Here is a 5,688-nt window from a genome sequence, read left to right on the forward strand (position 1 = left end):
GCTCGATATCATGAAATGCTGAGATATGACATCAGGCAGTTTGTGAGCAGGTCCAGCTGCAAAACGCTGGAGGACATGATTGCTCGAGCCAGAGAGAGGGAGATTGATCTGGAGCAGATCAAGAAGAGGAAGCCGGAAGAGGTTCAGGTAACCATGGGTTCGGGTAAAAGGCCCAAGGGGTCAGATTCGAAATCGAGGGATTATCAGAGCCGCAGCCGAAGCGGAAAGTCAGGCAGGATGCACGAGGGTGCGTGTAGGAGTGGTGGTGGTGGTGATTCTGGCTGTTTCCGGTGCGGCCGGACTGGTCATTTTAGCAGAGATTGTACTGTTACCACCACTCGGGGGTCAGATCTGATATGTTTCCTTTGCAGTCAGTGGGGCCACAGGAAGGCCCAATGTCCGAGTTTGTTTATGGCAGTACAGATGATATCACCTGTCCCTGCCACTTTGAGGATCACCAACGGCCGTCAGGGCCGGGTAGAGGCGCCTGCGGTGGGAAGCAGGGCTTTTCAGTTGTCTGCAGTGGAGTCGTGAGCAGTATGCGAAGAACTACCCGACAATATTGGGCTAGCAGGTAAGCTTCTGGGTCAGTTAGCGACTACTCAATCGATTAATGAGGTAGTCGGGGTAGCTCGGGAGAAGGAGATTTGTTTGGATGGGCAGCGCGGTAAAAGGAAGCGAGCACTTATTTCAGGACAATTGGGAAGAAGTGAAGAGTCATACTCAGCTGACTTGGGTGTTGGAAATCGGGAATACCTTGAGGTGTGTGGTAAGTGTGGAGGAACTCATGGGTTTGCTTGTCATAAGTTCAGGTGTTTCAAGTGCGGGGAAAGGGGGCAAGTGTATCGGGATTGTAAGAAGGATCAGATATGTTTTCATTGCCACCAGCCTAGTTATTTCAAGTCTTGCTGTCCTGTTTTGGTGGTGGAGAGAGTCCAGGTTCAGGCGCCCATTGTTCCGCAGGTAGTCAAGATCGAGCCGCACTAGACCGCAGGTATGTCGTTTGAATTCTCCCTTTTGTAATAATTCTATTGTTAAGGTTCTGCATCGGTAATGATAATGATACTTCGGAATTTTGTGGCCTGCTTGAGATTAAGTGATATGCTAGCTGCATATCTTAGATTTTAGAATGATAGTTGGAGGACATCACCTGTAGAGCAGGTTACTTCGGATGCAGTAGCGGTAGCAAGTATGTGTGAGACTCGGTAGCATCTCAATACCTTCGGGAAGGTGTTGTTCGGGTATAGGTGGGTTATATTCCAGCACGAGGAGCAATTTCTTGGGTACCTTGTTAATCAGAAGGGTATTCTAGTCGTTCCGACTAAGATAGAGGTCGTGATGCAGTGGGAGTTTCCGAGGTCTCCAATTGAGATTCGGAGCTTCCTGGGTCTAGCAGGTTATTACCGGAGATGTATTCAGATTCTTGGAAGTGGTGTGAACTTTTGGACTGGTTAGTATTGGCACACTAGCAATGGTAAGCGTGGTTTTCAGCAAATTACGCATAGAATGGTAAGAAGGATTGAGAATCCTTCCAGTATTGTGTGTTGTAAGACGTTAGTTGAATCAAAGTGGGGGAGAATCATCCGAGGATTTAGAGGTAGGAGTAGTTTTGAAACTGGGATAAGTTTCGCATCCTTGTCAGAAAGGGAGACAGCCCAGGCAGCTGTATGATTTGAGGATAGTATTAGAGTGTTGTAAGTCTGCGGGTGTAGCCGTAGCATTCACTAGCAGTCAGATAGTATTAGAGTGTTGTAAGTCTACGGGTGTAGCCGTAGCATTCACTAGCAGTCAGATAGTATTAGAGTGTTGTAAGTTTGCGGGTGTAGCCGTAGCATTCACTAGGTTAGTAGACAGCGTGAGTCCGTGGTTAGGACGTGGGAAGGTCAGTAGAACCCACCATTTCGGGTGTAGCACTGAGGAGATGGAAATCCACGGATTGGATTTCGGAATTTAACCAGATGGGTTAGATCTGGTAAAGCCAGAGATGAGACTGTAGAAGCGCCACTACAGCTATGAGAGCAAGGAAGCCGTGGACGACTTAAGGTCATTAATGACATAAAGCTATAATTGGACATATAGCAGTCACGTTTAGCCGTGGTTTGGTAACATTAGGATTCGACCCACGGACCAGATCGGTTGAATCAGGAGGTTGTTAGAGTCTCAGCGGCATGATAACTAGTGGCAACTAGTTCCAGAGAAGGATTTTATTCAGAATTCGTGTGAGGCGACTAAATAAGGAGTCCTTTGACTCCGCAGCCGGGCTGGAACCCGATATTTCAGATGGCTGACGAATGAATTGAGACCAGGAAGGTCTTGATAGATGTTGGAAAGCAGCCATGTAGCAGCATGGTGGTTCAGGTAGTTCAGTGTTCAGGCAGTCAGTGTTCCAGGTAGTTCAGTGTTTCCAGGCAGGTCAGTGTTTCAGGCAGTTTTGGGTCTCCAGCGGTAATGGTATTTGAGGATCTCATGTATGGTAAGCGTAACAGATTGCTGAGTAATGCTAAGTCACCCCCCCCCCCCGCGGGGTTCATCTATAATGATTTAGTATGAGTGGTCTGTCAGGGATTCAGACCATCTCGAGACAACAGATTTCAGACAGAGTGGATGTGATCTTGTTGCAAGGAATTCGTTCATCTGCAGAAATTAGGGCCTTGCGAAGGATAGCCAGTTGAGTGAATTGATTTCTCAGGATCGTTGGGGGAAACTAGAGTGCACTTGAGGATTGTTATCTGCGATGATTAGTTTTAGTCTGTTTGACCGGGTGAAAGGTCAATGGAGGTGGCCAGCAGGAGTTAGATTCTTCCGGCAGCAGTGTTGAAAGCAGACTGCAGAACAGTTGGACGTAGCGGACTTCGAGGACGAAGTCTAGTTTAAGTGGGGGAGAGTTGTAACACCCAGAATCCGAAAGACCAAGAAAGGAAAGAAAAGCCCTTAGTCAAAGGAGTCAACTCGTCGAGTCCAAGGAGGAACTCGACGAGTCGGAGCGTGACCGTGTCGCGGATTAAGTGGCTGACTCGGCGAGTCGGGGAGACTGACTCGGCGAGTCTGGTCTGGGTAGAGAAACCCTAATTTCGGGACTTGGCACCCTATTTAAACACCTCATTCTCATTTCTAGGGTTTCATTTATAGCCTCCATTGCTCAGAGATGAAACCCTAGCTACCCAACTTCATTCTTGAGCTTGTGTGAGAAGATTAAGGCTCTTGGTGTGCATCTTGAAGATTGTGGAAGAAAGGGAGCAAGGAAAGGAGTATAGATCCAGAGTTTGGGTGACATTCCAGATCATTTGAAGGTATAAAACTTATACCTTGGCTGTTAATCATCTAGATCCCTTTTCTAGCTTATCTTTTGTTACATTTGGACCATTCCCAAGTGGAACCCGGGTGATAAGCCTTGGAGGATGGATTGGACATTAGATCTGGACACTTTTGAGCTCTAAAAGCTCAGAGTTGTTGGCTTTATCTAGCTAAGGCTCCATGTCTTGACCTTGAACTTCTTATTAGCTTGGATTTGGTGTTCTAGCCTCATAACCCCTTGCATGCACGTAAAGTTGGTAACTTTACGTGCAATTCTAGCATAAGGAGTCCATATCTATGAGTTGGAAGTGTGGTATAGACTGAAATCGAAAGATTAGAGTTGTCACTATGAGGACTCGGCGAGTCAGTTCATGGACTCGGCGAGTCGGGTCGCAAACCCAAACCCTTCTTTTATGAGTCGGATCAGTGAGTGGGGTTAGAGAAGTACTCAGCCAGTCTGTGTCCGTGTTGGACATGAGGATCATGGTACTCGACGAGTTCGAGGAGGAACTCGGCGAGTCCAAGGCAATCTCCTTAGCTAATGAAGATGGACTCGGCGAGTTGTAGAACAACTCGGCGAGTCGGTTGAAGATAGTCCCGAGGTGTTAGATGAAGGAGAACTCGTCGAGTCCTCGCCAGACTCGACGAGGGGAGTCGGGGATTGTTTGGGATTTGAGGAGCATGGACTCGGCGAGTTGGTAGAACAACTCATCGATTCGATTCAACTGGAAGGTTGACTTTGACCAGGACTTTGACCAGAGTTGACTTAGTTGACCTCGGGAGGACAGTTTAGGCTAAGTGTTATTATTGGTATTGGTAGCTTAGGGAGCGAGAGGAGCAGCATTTCGGAGAGTTGTCGGTTAGCAGCTAGAGGGTTATCGGCAGAGTTCAGCAGTTCAGGTGAGTTTCCTTCCAGTAGGAACGAGTCTACGGCCACAATGCCGGCCCGTTTAGATAGCAGTAGTTCCGGACTTTGGTTCAATGCAGTAGTTCAGTATGCTTGATGTCTTTGTGATTCGGGCATGTTTATGTGTCAGTTATTCCGGACTTCGGTCCGATGCAGTATGCAGTATATGTACTTATGTTATATGCTATGATCATGATATGCTATGTTCAGTTAGTCCGGACTTCGGTCCGATGCAGGGGGCAAGGCCCCAGTTAATCCGGACTTCGGTCCGATGCAGGGGGCAAGGCCCCAGTTAGTCCTGACTTCGGTCCGATGCAGGGGGCAAGGCCCCAGTTAGTCCGGACTTCGGTCCGATGCAGTGGGCAAGACCCAGTATGTGTTTTATATGTTATTGTATGGTATGTGGTAGTTTGGGGGAGCTCTCTAAGCTTCGTGCTTACAGTTTTCAGTTTTGGTTTCAGGTACTCAGTTTCGAAAGAGGAGCTCGGGAAGATTGCAGTGCACACACCATTTGTTCAGCCTGGGATGTTTATACTCTGATATACTTGACAGTTGTTATAAGATTTTGGGATACATTGCTTATGATTTTTATATGAGGTTTATCGACTATGGTTTTTATTATTAAACTAAACGAAATTTTCAGACAGTGTTTTTGGGACGTTACTGTCACACCCCCGAACCAGACGGCGGAAACGTTCGAGGGCTCGCGTGACTTAAATTGAATATCATCACAATGGATATAAATGAATCATAACATAAACATCACCATGCATCAATACATTACAACTGATATTGTTCACATCCAGTACATTGTTTTAAATATTACACATCCATAACATAAGTTGTTTAAGAGTTTTCAAAACATAGCTTCCTAACATACTTGATATTACCCTGCAGCTTACATGTTACCTGAGAATACAAGTTATTTTGAAAAACGTCAACATATGAAATGTTGGTGAGTTCATAAGCAGGGTTGTGATAAAAATGATTTGTGTAGTTTATAAAACCCAGAAAATCCGATATTTTCTAAAAAGACAATTGTTTACCAAAGTGTGAAGATCCATAAGTTATTGCATGAATGATTTCAAAACGTGTATAAAATGGAGTTTGGTATTATATTATAGAAAAATACAAGCGAGTGGTATTGATTTCCTCGAAAAACCCGATGTTTTCCGATAACATAAAATATAATTGTTTTTCAAATTGCTATACCGTCACAACGACTGATTTTGATTACTCTTCCTTGATTTCTCGGATGGTATTGGATTAATTAATTTTGTGAGTCCTTATAACCATGCATAATAATGACTAGTCCGTCTGTCTTGGCATCCTAATGTACGCCGGGATTGATCTTAAGATTTTGTCACCCTAGACTGGCCGAGTCTAACTGTAGCGAACAGCTGAGGTGTGGGGGAGTCACCCCCGTATAGATATATACACAAACTCTCGCTCTCCTTCCAGGAGACTTTGATTATAACTACAGACTA

This window comes from Lactuca virosa, chromosome 8 (assembly GCF_052849685.1).
Source record: "Lactuca virosa cultivar CGN04683 chromosome 8, Lactuca_virosa_CGN04683_v6, whole genome shotgun sequence".
Taxonomy (NCBI): domain Eukaryota; kingdom Viridiplantae; phylum Streptophyta; class Magnoliopsida; order Asterales; family Asteraceae; genus Lactuca; species Lactuca virosa.